Source organism: Bufo gargarizans, chromosome 9, assembly GCF_014858855.1.
Source record: "Bufo gargarizans isolate SCDJY-AF-19 chromosome 9, ASM1485885v1, whole genome shotgun sequence".
Lineage (NCBI taxonomy): Eukaryota > Metazoa > Chordata > Amphibia > Anura > Bufonidae > Bufo > Bufo gargarizans.
The window spans coordinates 2,647,639-2,666,110 of NC_058088.1; positions in this window are offsets into that span (position 1 = coordinate 2,647,639).

Genomic DNA, 18,472 nt, shown 5'->3' on the forward strand with positions numbered 1-18,472 from the left:
CATGACACACACGGCAACGAAATTGCATGTATTATAATTATATACATGAAACAAAACAGGATAAGCTGTAGTTTTTACCATTCCTTTTTTAGTTCTTTCTATTCAATAATAAAGTGAACAATAATGCCCCCCAGTAGGAATAATTCTCCTTATAATGTGACAGTAGAAAAATGTCCATCTAATGTTTGCCAGTACAAAAAACGCCCCCTTTAAAATGAGCACCAGTACAAAAATGCCCACTTCTTTTTCAGTACAAAAAATACCCCCTCTTAGTTCACCCCAGTTGAGCAAAGTCCCCATAGTGCCCCCATAATGTGTGCCAGTATAAAATACGCCTATATAGTGCCACCAGTAGATGCCCCATAGTGTTCCTCTCCAACCTCTCCATAGTGCCCCCATAATGTGCCAGTATAAAATACCTCTTCTTAGTGCCCCAGTAGATGCCCCCATAGTGCTTCCTAATAGTGCCCCCCATAATGTGCTAGTAAAAAATGCCTCTATATAGTTCCCCTAGTGTTCCTCTCCTCCTCCCCCATAGTGCATCCAACAGCATTGTGCCAAATAAAAATAAAAAAAACACACATACTTATCTCTATGCTTCTGCCAGCGATGCGATGCAGGCCTCTAACGGCCTGTGTCCCGCACTGTACACTGCCCAACTCAGGTGGCATGATGATGATGATGTAATTGCGCCACCTGCGCTGGCCTCTGATAGGCTATAGACCTAGTGCCTGCAGCCTATCAAACGAACGAGGAAGGGAGACTCCTGTCCCTTGCTTCAGTACATCTGTATCGCTTCCCTGAGGATGGCCATACAGATGAATGTAGAGAGATGAGCGCTTCCACAATGTAAGTGCTCACTTCCCATGGCCCTGCTGCCGCCACTGTCACCCCCCCCCCCCCCCCCCCACACACACACAGTTATCTCCAGGGCTGCACTGCCCCCCCATATCTATGTATCTATCTCCTATCTATCTATTTATCTAATATCTATCTCATATCTATCTATCTATCTATCTGAACTATGTATTAGGGATTATTTTGGATTAAAGTGGTACTATACTTACTATACATGAAAATTGAAGCTCTTTGCGCACATGTGTTGGGCCCATCTACCAGCGTCAAGGTGGCTTCTGTAGATGGGTACCTAACAATAACAGAACTGCCTCACCTGGGCCTAACCTGTCTATCTATCTAATATCTATCTATCTAATTTATCTGATCTACATGACATGAACATGCCAATGACAGACACATATATATTCTATATACAGTACAATCACTTTTCTGTACTTTCTTATTACATTTGTGGCTGCCAACACTAGTAGAACATTCTTTATCATTTCCAGGATTTCATGTTTTCGCTGTGTATCTCATTATCTGCACATAGTCATAGATAATATAAGTATTGCGCAGGGATAGGGAACTTAGTTTTTCATTATCTTTGAATGTTTTTCTATTGTAATGTGTTGGCCCTTTTGGATAGTTTACATGATTTACGTGGAGTTATAGTGAGTGCAGATAGCTCACATGATATTCTAATTATAAGGGCTGACATGCTGACAAATGGTTTTAATATATGGCTTATTACCATAAATATGAAGCAGCTTTAGTGTGAGATTACTGCTGAGCCGAGATGATTGCATTTGTGCACTTGTATATCGGCATTATGTGGAATGGATCAGGCAGAGCTCAGGGCTGCACAGCTGGTATTCTAAGGGTGCTGATACTCAGCAATGTGTAGTCTGTATATGGAGCTTGAAGCCTCCTCGGCGTGATATTAAAGACAATCTGTCAGGGTTCTGCTTGTGGGGTATATAACAAAAATAACCACCATTCTGAATAGATAAAAATGGGGCATGTTATGACTAATAGGGACAAAATTCCAGAATCAGACAGCTCACGACCTTAGTATCGATGTCCGCACAGGAAAGGAGCAACTGCAGTTGAGGAAAGCTGACATGCCGAAACGCGTTCTGTGAACCGTTTAATAAAGCATATCTTGAAGAGCAAGTACGTCTGCTGGGATCATTCTTTACGACTAATAGGGAGCTTACCTTTTATCATCCTCTTTTTAGGTCCCATTTTATGTGTTGATTAATTACATAATATATCTCTGTAGTGGATGAACCTCCTTTTTTCTTACACTTTCAAATCCGCTGCATAGACATACAGTTGCAAGAAAAAGTATGTGAACCCTTTGGAATGATATGGATTTCTGCACAAATTGGTCATAAAATGTGATCTGATCTTCATCTAAGTCACAACAATAGACAATCACAGTCTGCTTAACTAATAACACACAAATAATTAAATGTTACCATCTTTTTATTGAACACACCATGTAAACATTCACAGTGCAGGTGGAAAAAGTATGTGAACCCCTAGACTAATGACATCTCCAAGAGCTAATTGGAGTGAGGTGTCAGCCAACTGGAGTCCAATCAATGAGATGAGATTGGAGGTGTTGGTTACAGCTGCCCTGCCCTATAAAAAACACACACCAGTTCTGGGTTTGCTTTTCACAAGAAGCATTGCCTGATGTGAATGATGCGTCGCACAAAAGAGCTCTCAGAAGACCTACGATTAAGAATTGTTGACTTGCATAAAGCTGAAAAGGGTTATAAAAGTATTTCCAAAAGCCTTGTTGTTCATTAGTCCATGGTAAGACAAATTGTCTATAAATGGAGAAAGTTCAGCACTGCTGCTACTCTCCCTAGGAGTGGTTGTCCTGTAAAGATGACTGCAAGAGCACAGCGCAGACTGCTCAATGAGGTGAAGAAGAATCCTAGAGTGTCAGCTAAAGACTTAGAAAAGTCTCTGGCATATGCTGACATCCCTGTTAGCGAATCTACGATACGTAAAACACTAAACAAGAATGGATTTCATGGGAGGATACCACAGAGGAAGCCACTGCTGTCCAAAAAAACATTGCTGCACGTTTACAGTTTGCACAAGAGCACCTGGATGTTCCACAGCAGTACTGGCAAAATATTCTGTGGACAGATGAAACCAAAGTTGAGTTGTTTGGAAGAAACACACAACACTATGTGTGGAGAAAAAGAGGCACAGCACACCAACATCAAAACCTCATCCCAACTGTGAAGTATGGTGGTGGGGGCATCATGGTTTGGGGCTGCTTTGCTGCGTCAGGGCCTGGACGGATTGCTATCATCGAAGGAAAAATTAATTCCCAAGTTTATCAAGACATTTTGAAGAAGAACATAAGGCCATCTGTCCACCAGCTGAAGCTCAACAGAAGATGGGTGTTGCAACAGGACAACGACCCAAAGCATAGAAGTAAATCAACAACAGAATGGCTTAAACAGAAGAAAATACGCCTTCTGGAGTATAAAAATACGCCTTCTGGAGTGGCCCAGTCAGAGTCCTGACCTCAGCCCGATTGAGATGCTGGGGCATGACCTCAAGAGAGCGATTTACACCAGACATCCCAAGAATATTGCTGAACTGAAACAGTTCTGTAAAGAGGAATGGTCAAGCATTACTCCTGACCGTTGTGCCCGTCTGATCTGCAACTACAGGAAATGTTTGGTTGAAGTTATTGCTGCCAAAGGAGGTTCAACCAGTTAATAAATCCAAGGGTTCACATACTTTTTCCACCTGCACTGTGACTGTTTACATGGTGTGTTCAATAAAAACATGGTAACATTTAATTCTTTGTGTGTTATTAGTTTAAGCAGACTGTGATTGTCTATTGTTGTGACTAAGATGAAGATCAGATCACATTTTATGACCAATTTGTGCAGAAAGCCATATCATTCCAAAGGGTTCACATACTTTTTCTTGCAAATGTAGAGTTAAAAAATTACATTTTGGCTACCTGCTGCCACCACTAGAGAGAGCTGAAGAGCTCATGGGGATATCCAATGAATCATTTTGATACTAAAAGTCCTGAAATGCAGTGTTTCTAGCATAACAATAATTGTTTGCTCACATGTGTCTCTAATTTGTGTTGCTATTCAATTGGCTGCCCTGCAATGAACAGAGGATCACTGTGCAGAGCCCTGGCTGTGGTGGAAGTGACTGAACATGTGGGACAAGTGGCACTCAGCTCATTAGGTGGATGTGCACACAGCCATACACTTTCAACACCAGGTGCACCATATGTGTAAATAAATCTTCACTGGATTGTAAAACATTTAAATGGCAAACGTTTTTCAATTTTAAAAAATCCATATAAGGAATATATTTCATGGAGGGATAGCCCTTTTTACACATTGACCTCAATAATAAGACAAGTATGCAGCAAGCTATGAAGCTCCCTCTAGTGGAGGCTGCAGGTGCCAGTGGTATCAATCTGAGAGGGATGCTCATGGGTGTGATCCTTTACAGTCTAGTAAAGAGGGCTGCACCACAAATTAGGTGTGGCTTATAATCAGGCATATTACCTCTGTCTCTCATGTTAACCATAGCCAGTGGCAGCAAACCTTCTTCATACTTGCCAACAGTCCAGAATTTGCCGGGATTGTACAAATTTTTGTTGAGAAAATCAGGAAAATTTGGGTTGTCCCAGCCTGAAATGGATGAGGCTTATGTAAAGCCTGCCTAGATGGGGGGTGGGGCTTAGATGCCCTAAATTTATTAAAGGGGTTCTCCGGGAATTAAGAAAAGGAAAATACTTAAATATTACTTTATTATAAATATATTCCCAAATACCTTTTATTAGTTATAATGGCTCGTTTTGTCCGGGGAGCAATCATCAGGGGAAGTAAAATGGCCGCTGTCCTATTAGTACACACAGAACCTGTCCTAATCACACAGGAGGACAAGTTACTTCAGAGCACTGAACTAAAGAGCTGCCTTATCCTCATCTCCTACTTGTCAGGAATTATGGTTCTGAATACAGCTGATTCTCAGCTGAATCTCTGTGGGAATGGAGTTCATGAGGAGACATGAGAGTACAGGGAGGACGGACAGGACAGACTGTGGTAATAGAAGCTGCATACAAGAGCTGCTGCTCATCAGCCACATCCTCACCTCCTTTCTGTACTTCGAGTCTCCTCATGAACTTCATTCCCACAGAGATTAAGCTGAAGATCTTATCAGCTGAATTCAGGATCATAATCCCAGAGCAGAGAGGAGGATGAGGCAGCTCTTTACCTCAGTGTTGAAATAACTTGTCCTCCTGTGTGATTAGGACAGATTTTGTGTGAACTAATAGGACGGCGTCCATTTTATTTCTCCTAATGACAAAACCAGCCATTATAACTAATGAAATGTATTTGGGAATATGTTTATAATAAAGTAATGTTTAAGTATTTTCATTTTCTTAATTCCCGGAGAACCCCGTTAATGAAAATGTTGATAGGCATGCATCTTGATCGCTAATAATGGCTCAGTGCAAGGCTGGCCATGCTCTTTAGATGCTGTCTGTTCATCTGATTCCCGATTGAAGGAATTGATGCCAACACGTCTGGTCATCTAGGATGGTGAAAGGGTTATCTGGATGTGGTGACTATGGGAAGGGGAGGAAAAATTATGTAGGAAAACACATCTAGAATGATAAAACTGGCATTCTCTTCTTTGAGTCAGCCATTGTAAAGTCTATGGAAAGCTTCTTTTAGTCATCCGGTCACCCACATGCATGCAGTAGACATAGATATAATTGTTAAAGGGCTGGTTCAGTCTTGTAATAAAAGGGGTTTTCCAGGAGCAGAAAACAGACGATCCTCAGGATAGGTCATCAATATCAGATCACTGAGGGTCCAACTCCCGGCACCCCCACTGATCAGCTGTCTGAAGACACCATGGTGAGCGGAGTGGCCTCCTTGCAGCTCACCAAAGCATATATTGTATAATGGCTGTGTTTGGTGTTGCAGTCCATCCATATTCACTTGAATGGGACTGAGCTGTGTCTAGGTCATGAGACCGAAGAACATGACGTCAGATGGCCTAGGAAGAGGTAGCAGCACTCACCAGATCGCCACAGGGTCGATGTGTCCACCAATCAGATATGATTGAACTATCCTGATAGGTCTTCAATATTCTACCCCCAGAAAACCCCATTAAAGCTAAATGATCACAAAACTTTGATAATCATACTGTGTATCTCAAGGGAGTCAGACAACAACCAGCGACAGCTATTAAGGCTCCCCATGTAGCAGATGTGAGGAACCTAAAATCCTACAGAGAGGCTTTGTCTTTTGCTTGTCATCCTGAACGCTGCAGTTTTGCTCAGGTAAAGCACGAAGCTTATAACGCGAATGTCAGAAATGCCCTAGTGTGACAACCTTGAAGAAGAACTCTGGGTCAATGGCAGGACATGCAACTGCTATGGGGACCAAGCCTAAGCTAATTTGCCTGCTTGCGCTGATGCTGCCATAGTGGCCACCAGCAGCTGTCATTAAGGGGTCTGTACTGAAAGCAGAGGTGTACAGTTCCCATAGTGCTGCGTACTAGATACATAAATCCATTTATGGTTAGCTCCCTCTAGTGGCGGCACAGGAACTAGAAATAATACTGCACAGTATGGACCGCAAGGTAGTGGACCTCCATCTATTACTACAACCTGTCATCTAGTATACCGCCTAGTTCATATAGTATATGGCACTCCAGATCAGGAAAGATGACCGCCCCCACAATCATCTTCGGAAAATAGAATTAAAAAAATCTGTAATCAGAAAATAAAAAGAGATTAGAAAAAAATAAGGGGCACATTTATAAAGACTGCCGTTTTAGACGCCAGTTCTAATTACCCCTATGACTGGCGGTGGATCTGCCAAAGTTACGTAGAGGTGGCGGCCTCTTTATAACTTCGGCAGATCCACCGCCACTTCTAAATGTAAGACCGCTTCCTGGCGGACCACCCCCTTCCCCGCCCACTTTTTTAGACCTGCCGTGAGCAGGTTTAAAGCTTTGACAGAACCAGGGAGGGACATAGGGTCCCTTCTTGGTGCAGCATGCAGAAGGCCGTCGCTTGAAGCCATGGCGGGTGTCCACTCGCGGTATGGCTCCATTCACTGCAGCTAAGCGCAAACCATCCATAGTGAACATCTGTGGCGGTATACAAAGTAGATTTTGACAGCATCAAAATCCGCCATGTGAACAGCCCCATAGGAACATATACGAACTGCTGCTGACTTCCCTGACGTCATTTACTACAGTCGTAACCTCATAGAATTACTGCGGAGGTCGGAGAAGAAGCTGCGAGACGGGATGTAATTGGAGATGAGTCCTGCAGATATTTCCTGGCACGAGCAGTGACAAGCGCTGGAGATGGGATATAGAACCGTCCTTACATGAGGCGCAATTAAAAAATAATGACTGATACGGAAATGTATGCTAATATATCCTGACAGGACTGCAGCAGGAGATGTAGCAGAGCTGTCCTGGTACAAACCCCTTCCATGCTGTCACGTAACACTGCCCAGAGGGCTCGATTAGATGTAATTATCGTTGCGATCACTCAGATGCATATAACAAGTAATAATACACGTGAACGAGCGTCAAAGAGCAAACCGACAAATGATAAAACCGTCTTTTCTAGGTGATTAAAATCATCATAAACATCGAACCTAGTAGTTGACGAGAGGACTCTGGTCGTGTTGGAAAGAAATGTGAACAATAGACCCTTACGTTATAAGGGAGGCTACGGCTGTTATGGGGGCCCTTTAGTTGCTATTGAGGGACTGTAGCTGTTTGGGGGACACTGTGGTAGTTTTAGGTGCACTGGTTATTATGGGGGAATTATTGCTAACAGTCCTAATTTTGATGGGACCGATTGTGGTGGGCAAACCTACACCAGATGCGTGGCTTAGGGCGCAAATTGCGAATCCACAAAACACGGATGCTGCCTGTGTGCGTTCCGCAATTTGCGGAACGGAACGGGCGTCCCATTATAGAAATGCCTATTCTTGTCTGTGATTACAGACAAGAATAGGATATGCTGTATATTTTTTTGCCGGGCTGCAGAACAGAACGACGGATGCGGACAGCACACGGTGTGCTGTCCTCATCTTTTGCGGCCCCGTTGAAATTAATGGGTCCGCACCCGTTCCGCAAAATGACGGAACAGATGCGGGAGCATTTATATGGTCCTGTGAATGAGCCCTTATACTAATAGTACAATGAGGATACACGACCGCATTATTATTTGTCACGTTTATCACATTTATTATTATGACTCATTAGTGAGTTGGAGGATAATATGGAAGGGATGACAGAAAAAGGACAAGACACAAGCCCGACACTAATAAGGGAGGATTTGTAGCAATTGGATTAGTAATCAAGAGATTGTAAGGATAGATCTCAAACATATCAAGGGCATAGCTAAAGCGGCATGGGCCCAGATGGAGAAGTACAGCCTGCCCCCTCCTTACAACTTCTCCTCACAGCCGCCCATAACGTTCCTCTGCATCGCTGTCAATATTCCCTCTAAGCCTCTGCATCCCGGTGGGTCTAGGGTAGTAAAGGTATTAGAATCAGTTTCCCTGGTCATCTATGGCAGTGAAAGGGTTCATTTTCAATATTCCTGGTGGTCAAGGGTAATGAAAAGGTCATAATCCTAAGTCCTGGATGTCTAGGGCAATGAAGGGGTTTATGACAGAATAACTGGTGGTGTAGGTGAGAGGAGTTAATTCCAGTAACCCTGGTGATCATGGGTAGTGAACAAATAACGTAAGAGTCCCTGCAGGTCTAAAGGATAATCCTAAGGAAGTGTAGGGATTAACATTTTTAATAAAGGCCAAATGAAAAAATGATTTTTAGGTCAAAATCTGTTGTAGTATAGGAAAGTGAAGGAGTCATTGTCAGTATATCTGGTGGTCTAGGACTGTTAGGAGATTCATTACTGTATCCTTGGTGGTCTTGTCCAGTGAAGGGGTTAATGTAAGGATTTCTGATGCTGTAGGTCAGTGAGGGGTTTCATTATCATATCCATGGTGGGCTTGGCACTCTCAGAAATGGCAAGGTACTTCAGTCTGATTAGGGTCCAGGAGGTAAACCCAATCAATTAAAGGTTATGTACACCTTCGGGAGGCAAATAAAAAAATAAAAAAAAATTGCATGGTACTCATTTTGGGCTAAAATAATAATTTTTTTACTTGGCCTTTATTAAAAATATTCAACCGTTAAGGCTACTTTCACACTTGCGTTCGGAGCGGATCCATCTGGTATCTGCACAGACGGATCCGCTCCTATAATGCAGACGATGGTATCCGTTCAGATCCGTCTGAATTATATTTAAAAAAAAAGTCTAATTGTTAGTCCGACGGATCCGTCCTGACTTTGCATTAAAAGTCAATGGGGGACGGATCCGTTTGAAATTGCACCATATTGTGTCAACGTCAAACGGATCCGTCCCCATTGACTTACATTGGAAGTCTGGACGGATCCGTTTGGCTCTGCACGGCCAGGCGGACACGAAAACGCTGCAAGCAGCGTTCAGGTGTCCGCCTCCTGGGCGGGGCCGCTTGTGAGAGCCTTCAAACGGAACTCACAAGCGGAACCCCGAATGCAAGTGTGAAAGTAGCCTGATAGGGTTAACTGTCTAGCTTTGTGCCGTTCATCTAATAAACCTTTTCTGTAAATTACTAAAAGGTCCTAAACACTTATTAAAGCCACATCCTTATCAGTAAGATAAGAACTGAGCTATAATGAGCGTTTAGGGGGTCAGAAATATGAGATAAGGAGCCGATGAGCTGTCTGATAGAACAGAATAAAAACACAGAGCAGCTATGAGAGAATCTCAAGGTTGTACAGAGAAAGGGGCTCAATATTTTTAATAAAGACAATGCAATTGTAAAAAAAAAAAAAAAAAAAAGGTGCCCCCCAAAAGTGTATGTTAAAGGGGTTATCCAATTTCAAGAAAACCTCCCATATTTGCTGGTCCCCTCACCGATAACGTACTTTCCCGGCGCCGCTCCTGGTCCCTGCACCGCCGCTGCCGCTTCTCACTGTACACGGATGAAAACATCCAGTGTCGGTGGGGAGCAGCCAATGGCAGGCGGGGACGGGGACGAGCCTCCCTAACATCGCTCGTCCCAGTCCTCGCCTGCCATTGGCTTCTTCCCGCCGACACCGGATGTTTTCATCTGTGTGCAGGGCGAAACAGCAGCGGCGGTGCAGGGACCAGGAGCGGCGCCGGGAGAGAGGGGGGGTTCTTGAAATTGGATAACCCCTTTAAGGACAGGCCATGAATATTACTGCTTTTTAAAGGGGTTGTTCTGACCAGAAGCATTTATGGCATGCATACCGAATATACTATGCATCATTAGTGGGGGTCCCATGACAATTATGACGGTGAATGCCCTGCATACAGCATATCGTATGCCATTATATACAGGTACCATCCTCACTCGTATCTGGAGATCTTCTTGCATATGTGGTAGGCTGAGGCATCTCATACATTGCAGCAAGCTTGGAGCTGTCATCCCTTCCCTTGAATTTAGCTGTCAGAGCCTCTTGTGCGGCTGCGAGGATTGTATTTTCAGAAGTAATTTTATTATATAATGACATATTAATCTCCTTCACCGCACGCAATTTACCGAGTATTAGTCACAAGCTGCAGCGTATTCTCTTCTCATTCACCGACTCACAACTCTTATACCTGCCGAGCGCCCTTAAAGGGAGACGAGCCTTAAAGCAGCGGCTACGAGCCAAGTGGTGGAACAGAAGAGAATGAGTGCGGGATCAGACTACGCAGAGTTTGTTTGTTGTCTGTTACCATGGAGATGCTTAAGTCTTCATAGTAGTAAACATTGTAACATTTTTAATGAAGACTATTTGTGAAGTTGCTTCATTTTTCATTGTGGATGACTTGGAACAATACAAAAAAATGGTTGCAAAGGGCTTTAAATGTATAAACCAAAAACCCCTAAAGCTCCCTCTATAAAACAAAAATGGTTGCAAAGGCCATTAAATGTGTATAAAGTGTAAATCCATAGAGCTCCCTCTAGTGGTGGTAGCAGAAAGAAATGAAAGAGGACCCGTCAGCTCTACTGCTTTGCAGTGAATGCTTGCATTTTACATGACTCCTTTCTTAGAGCTTTTTGTTGTTCTGTTATTTCTACTAGAAATGTACTTTTAAAATGTCAAATGGCTTTTACTAGCTGGGGGGGGGGGGGGGTCCTATTTGATCTGCAGAATTTTGGACCAAAAAAAAATGACATGATAAGTAGAGGTAGACCCCTTCCCTCCCATCAGTAAAATGCTACAAGGGTTATATTACTGGGTTAGGCTACTATCACATTTGTACCCACCAACCGTGATGGTCGGGGGAGAATGAAATGCATGGAGTTTGTATGTCAGCACTTCCCGTCACTGTCACGGCAAGTAGGGATAAGAGGAACACCAAGTAAACAAACAGCAACAGGTAAACAGACTAAGCCCCAAATCTAGGGAGGAGGGAATGGTAACCTCCTAACAATCCCTGAGCCTCTCCCTGACTGCTGACAATATGAGCAAGTCCTGATGGTGAACAAACTCATACGCTGGAACCTAAGCCCTGCTGACACTGAAGCAAACCCTAACTTAGGGAGCGGGGAATAAGACAGCCGGTACCTTCCACCGTGAAGGGACCAGCGTCTCCCCTAGACCGAGAAACAACACACGCACAAAGGAGAAAACAGGAGGACTTAGCTTGAGATGAGCGGGAAGTAGAGGATCCACAAACAACCAGTATAGAACTCCAGAAGGAAAATATCAACCGCAAGGTTAACCACCTCCGGACCGCCTAATGCACGGATGCGTCCGGAAGGTGGTTGATTCATTCCTCCTGGACGCATCCGTGCGTCATCTCGCGAGACGCGAGATTTCGGTCAGAGCCGGCCCGCGCATGCGCATCGCGGGCCGGCAAAAGTTAAAGGAGCATTTCGTCAGCAACCTGACAGCCAATGATCGTCGCTGGCAGGTTGCTGATTTTTAGTAAATATGATGTTATATGGCTGCCCTGCTCCTCTGCTGGTCCTTTTCGTCGGTTGGATCCAGCAGAGGAGCAGGCTTCACAGTGAGTACACCAAACACTACACTATAGCCCCAGATCACCCCCTGCACCTCAATTAACCCTTTGATCACCCCTGTCAATCACTAGTGAAAGGAAAAGTGATCAGTGCAAACTGTCACTTTTTTTTTTCACTGGTATTGACCGTTAGGTTTTAGGATAGTTTAGGCCCCTTGGTTAGGTAGTTTAGCGATCAGTTAGCGCCAAGCCCACCGCACCGCAGTCCCTTATTCGCTGATTAGCGTATCGCTAATCAGCATTTGTACCTTTATAGTATCTGGAAGTGATCAAAACTGATCACGGTCAGATCTATAATTGTATTAGTGTCACTTTAGTTCGCCCTCCACCCAAAACGCAGTGTTTGCCCGATCAGGCCTGATCGCTCGCCCACACGTGCGTTCACCCACGCCGCCCCACCGCAGTGACAAAAATTATTATTTTTTGGATCACTGCACATTCACTTTACACGCGCTGCGGCGATAAAAAAATCAGTTTTGATATTTCTTATCAACCGCAGCGGCCTCCGGTACTTCGCTAGCCTCCCCTTTGTAAGACAGGCTTGCTTTTTTTCTTGGGTAGTCTCAGGGAATACCCCTAAATTTAGTTGCCCAAATGTCAAACAGGGGGTATTCTTCTGAAGAGGCCTACAGGCTTCTGACCCAGTCGGATGAGGAATGGGAACCCTCATCTGATGAATCTAGCGGGTCAGAATATGAACCTGTAGAAAGCAGTGGCAGTCTGACCCAAAGTTCGGACGAGGAGGTTGAGGTCCCTGATAGCACCAGGCGTACCCGGCCCCGTGTCGCTAGACCACAGGTTGCGCAGGATCCGCTTCAAGGGCAGCAGAGTGGGGCTGGCGCTGTCAGATTACGTGGTGAGGCATACACCAGCAGCGCAGCCCTCCCTGGACCTAGTACCAGCACTGCCGTACAACCTGGTGAAGTGGCGAGCACCAGAAGGGCAGTTGAAGCTGGTACGGTGGCACGTGCAGTAGTTACCCCGTCGCAGCCATCGCACAGACAGGCCCGTAGAGCCCCAAGAATCCATGAGGTGCTGGCAAATCCTGATTGGCAGTCCCCAACTTCAGCCGCACCTGTAGTTCCCCCTTTCACCGCCCAGTCTGGAGTTCGGGTTGAGACAGCTCAGATCGGTTCGGCCCTGGGATTTTTTGAGCTGTTCTTGACTGCGGAGCTTTTAGACTTAGTCGTGGCAGAGACAAACCGGTATGCCACACAATTTATAACCGCCAACCCGGGAAGCTATTATGCCCAGCCTTTCCGGTGGAAACCAGTCCAAGTTTTTTTGGGCCTTCTCCTCAACATGGGTCTAACTAAAAAGCATGAATTGCGGTCATATTGGTCCACGAACCAAATTCATCACATGCCCATGTTCTCTGCTGCTATGTCCAGGGCACGTTTTGAGGCCATCCTGCATTTCCTGCACTTTAGTGACAACACCACCTCCCGTCCCAGAGGCCACCCAGCTTTTGACCGGCTCCACAAAATTCGGCCCCTCATAGACCATTTCAACCAGAAATTTGCAGATTTGTATACCCCTGAGCAAAACATCTGCATAGACGAGTCCCTAATACATTTTACCGGGCGCCTTGGCTTCAAACAATACATCCCAAGCAAGCGCGCCCGGTATGGGGTCAAATTGTATAAGCTCTGTGAAAGGGCCACAGGCTATACCCACAAATTTCATGGCTATGAGGGAAAAGATCAGACCCTGGAGCCGGTCGGTTGCCCTGACTACCTGGGGAGCAGTAGGAAGACAGTCTGGGACTTATTGTCACCCTTATCCGGCAAGGGGTACCATCTTTATGTGGACAATTTCTACACAAGTGTGGCCCTCTTTAGGCATTTGTTTCTAGAACAGATTGGCGCCTGTGGCACCGCGCGAACTAGTCGCGCGGGCTTCCCCCAGCGGCTCGTTACCACCCGTCTTGCAAGGGGGCAGAGGGCTGCCTTGTGTAACGAAGAACTGCTTGCGGTGAAATGGAGAGACAAGCGTGACGTTTACATGCTCTCCTCCATTCACGCAGACACGACAATCCAAATTTAGCGAGCAACCCGTGTCATTGAAAAGCTCCTCTCAGTCCACGACTATAACCTTCACATGGGAGGGGTGGACTTCAATGATCAGATGTTGTCTCCGTATTTAGTGTCCCGCAGAACCAGACGCTGGTATAAGAAGGTGTCTGTATACCTAATTCAATTGGCTCTGTATAATAGTTTTGTTCTCTACAGTAAGGCTGGGAGAACTGGATCCTTCCTCAAATATCAGGAGGAGATCATCGAGAACCTCCTGTACCCAGGAGGTTCCGTGGCCCCATCCACCAGTGTAGTTATCCGTCTACACGAGCGACATTTCCCCAATGTCGTTGCCGGTACCTCAACCCAACCGTCACCCCGAAAAAGATGTTGTGTCTGTAGCAGGAGTGGAATAAGGCGTGACACCTGCTATTTCTGTCCTGACTGTCCTGACCACCCTGCCCTATGCTTAGGGGAGTGTTTCCGGAAGTACCACACACAGGTACACCTAGCATAGGGATCACATCTCACCAGGACAGGCACACAGGGCTATTAGGGCCCATTCACATACAGCTGCTGCAAACCTCTCCTTTCACCTGGGATAAAGTGCATAATGTACTTCGCCACATCTTTGGGCGATTTGCACATTGTCCCATGGGGAAGGAGAGGTTTGTCCTATAAAGGTAAAAAACAAAAATCACCAGTAAGCAAAAAGGTTGTTCAGTTCAAAAAGTTAAAGTTTATATGTTCTGTTCAAAAGTTAATAAAATTGTTGCGTTGCGGCCTGGTTTTTCACCTTCCAGGTGGACCAACCGATCGACTAGTTGCAGCACTGATGTGCATTCTGACAGAAGCATTGCGCTGCTGTCAGATTACACACAAGTCGGTGTATGCCGCGCTGCAAGATGAGATTTCTCCTCTGCAGTAAAAGATACGTTTGCCAAGGCATACGAGCTGAGGAGGAGTTCCTATGCTTTGGTAAACACTTTGTATATAAAAAAAAAATCCCGGCAATGATTTATTCATCCACATCGATTGATGTGAATGGAGAAATCTGGTTTGCCAGGGCATACGAGCTAAGTGGGTATGGATGTTGGGCGGAGCTTCTATGTCCTGGCAGACGCCTTTCCCCTCCTTTTTTTTTTTTTTGGCAGAGATTTTTCCATCCACATTGATCGATGCGAATGAAGAAATCTGTGCCGTTCATTTTTTTTTCTTTCAGCCCAGAGGCTGAACGGAAAAAAAAAATCTCATTATCTGTATGCTCAATATAAGGAGAATAGCAGAAACTCCTAATGCTGCCCATACATGTAATGATTGCGGAGACCCTCAAATGCCAGGGCAGTACAAACACCCCACAAATGACCCCATTTTGGAAAGAAGACACCCCAAGGTATTCGCTGAGGGGCATATTGAGTCCATGAAAGATTGAACTTTTTGTCCCAAGTTAGCGGAAAGTGAGACTTTGTAAGAAAAAAATTAATAAAAAAAATCAATTTCCGCTAATTTATGCCCCAAAAAAAAAATTATATGAACTCGCCAGGCCCCTCATTGAATACCTTGGGGTGTCTTCTTTCCAAAGTGGGGTCACATGTGGGGTATTTATACTGCCCTGGCTTTTTAGGGGCCCCAAAGCGTGAGAAGAAGTCTGGGATCCAAATGTCTAAAAATGCCCTCCTAAAAGGAATTTGGGCCGCTTTGCGCATCTAGGCTGCAAAAAAGTGTCACACATGTGGTATCGCCGTACTCAGGAGAAGTTGGGGAATGTGTTTTGGGGTGTCATTTTACATATACCCATGCTGGGTGAGATAAATATCTTGGTCAAATGCCAACTTTGTATAAACAAATTGGAAAAGTTGTCTTTTGCCAAGATATTCCTCTCACCCAGCATGGGTATATGTAAAATGACACCCCAAAACACATTCCCCAACTTCTCCTGAGTACGGCGATACCAGATGTGTGACACTTTATTGCAGCCTAGGTGGGCAAAGGGGCACACATTCCAAAGTGCACCTTTCGGATTTCACAGGTCATTTTTTCCAGATTTTGATTGCAAACTTCTTCTCACACATATGGGCCCCTAGAATGCCAGGGCAGTATAACTACCCCACAAGTGACCCCATTTTGGAAAAAAGAAGACACCCCAAGGTATTTTGTGATGGGCATAGTGAGTTCATGGAAGTTTTTATTTTTTGTCACAAGTTAGTGGAATATGAGACTTTGTAAGAAAAAATAAATAAAAAATCATCATCATTTTCCGCTAACTTGTGACAAAAAATAAAAAATTCTAGGAACTCGCCATGCCCCTCACGGAATACCTTGGGGTGTCTTCTTTCCAAAATGGGGTCACTTGTGGGGTAGTTATACTGCCCTGGCATTCTAGGGGCCCTAATGTGTGGCAAGTAGTTTGCAATCAAAATGTGTAAAAAATGCCCTGTGAAATCCGAAAGGTGCTCTCTGGAATGTGTGCCCCTTTGCCCACCTTGGCTGCAAAAAAGTGTCACACATCTGGTATCGTCGTACTCAGGAGAAGTTGGGGAATGTGTTTTGGGGTGTCATTTTACATATACCCATGGTGGGTGAGAGAAAAATCTTGGCAAAAGACAACTTTTCCCATTTTTTTATACAAAGTTGGCATTTGACCAATATATTTATCTCACCCAGCATGGGTATATGTAAAATGACACCCCAAAACACATTCCCCAACTTCTCCTGAGTACGGCGATACCAGATGTGTGACACTTTTTTGCAGCCTAGGTGGGCAAAGGGGCACACATTCCAAAGTGCACCTTTCGGATTTCACCGGTCATTTTTTCCAGATTTTGATTGCAAACTTCTTCTCACACATATGGGCCCCTAAATTGCCAGGGCAGTATAACTACCCCACAAGTGACCCCATTTTGGAAAGAAGACACCCCAAGGTATTTTGTGATGGGCATAGTGAGTTCATGGAAGTTTTTATTTTTTGTCACAAGTTAGTGGAATATGAGACTTTGTAAGAAAAAAAAATCCCAAAAAAAAATCATCATTTTCTGCTAACTTGTGACAAAAAATAAAAAGTTCTATGAACTCACTATGCCCATCAGTGAATACCTTAGGGTGTCTACTTTCCGAAATGGGGTCATTTGTGGGGTGTTTGTACTGTCTGGGCATTGTAGAACCTCAGGAAACATGACAGGTGCTCAGAAAGTCAGAGCTGCTTCAAAAAGCGGAAATTCACATTTTTGTACCATAGTTTGTAAATGCTATAACTTTTACCCAAACCATTTTTTTTTTTACCCAAACATTTTTTTTTTATCAAAGACATGTAGAACAATAAATTTTGCGAAAAATTTATATATGGATGTCGTTTTTTTTGCAAAATTTTACAACTGAAAGTGAAAAATGTCATTTTTTTGCAAAAAAAATCGTTAAATTTCGATTAATAACAAAAAAAGTAAAAATGTCAGCAGCAATGAAATACCACCAAATGAAAGCTCTATTAGTGAGAAGAAAAGGAGGTAAAATTCATTTGGGTGGTAAGTTGCATGACCGAGCAAAAAAAGGTGAAAGTAGTGTAGTGCAGAAGTGTAAAAAGTGGCCTGGTCATTAAGGGGGTTTCAGCTAGCGGGGTTGAAGTGGTTAAAAAGCAAACGAGCAGAACCCGTGGAGAGGGTGGGATCCTGCCCACAAGAACAAACAGAAAGGAAACAAAGAAAGACCTGTCAGGTAGACTCACGTGCTGCAAGTCTATCCGATCTTCTCAGATCTCTCACAGGGCAGGCAGTGACAGTCACTTACAGTATCACGTGGCACTACTGCCTGGCCAAGGGAGGTTACCTTAATTTTAGACGCCCCCCACCATTGCTCTAAATTCTCGGTGCAGGTTCGCTCCGTATCTCAATACAATAAGGAGGAGGATAATGACGGTGCCTGCGCGGATGTATATTGGATGAGCCGCAATCTATTTGTCTCTGTCTTAAATTCTACAAAATGGTAACGCATTTCACACCTCCAGTACTTAGTAATATAGTAAATGACGATGACTAAGCTGCGGGAGAGCACAGCGCCTGATGGAAGCGGGAAGCTGTGTATGGAGGCATCTGGTATGATTTGTAATAAACAATTCCTGATTTGCATTTTATGCCCCGAGCTCGGCGGTGAATTCCATCATCTCTGCGCTACGCCGGCAGATATCAGAGGTGACATCACAAACAATAAATGCACCTTATTACGGTCCGGTCAGATAACAAGGACAATGCATTATCTGCCTGCAAGGACACCACGCCATTGATAGGAGGTTATTAGGGCCGTGACAGATTTACGGAGCGCGGAGGGAGATGCATTGTGCACGCACAATCAGGACAGACATCGCATTAACACAAGAGAGGAGAGAAGATCTGCAAGATGATCCAATCAACGTCTAAGAATTCTTCTCATGGGGGTGGTGGGGGGGTTGTGTAGAGACATTTCTCTACAGATGGATAGGATCTGTCTGAAG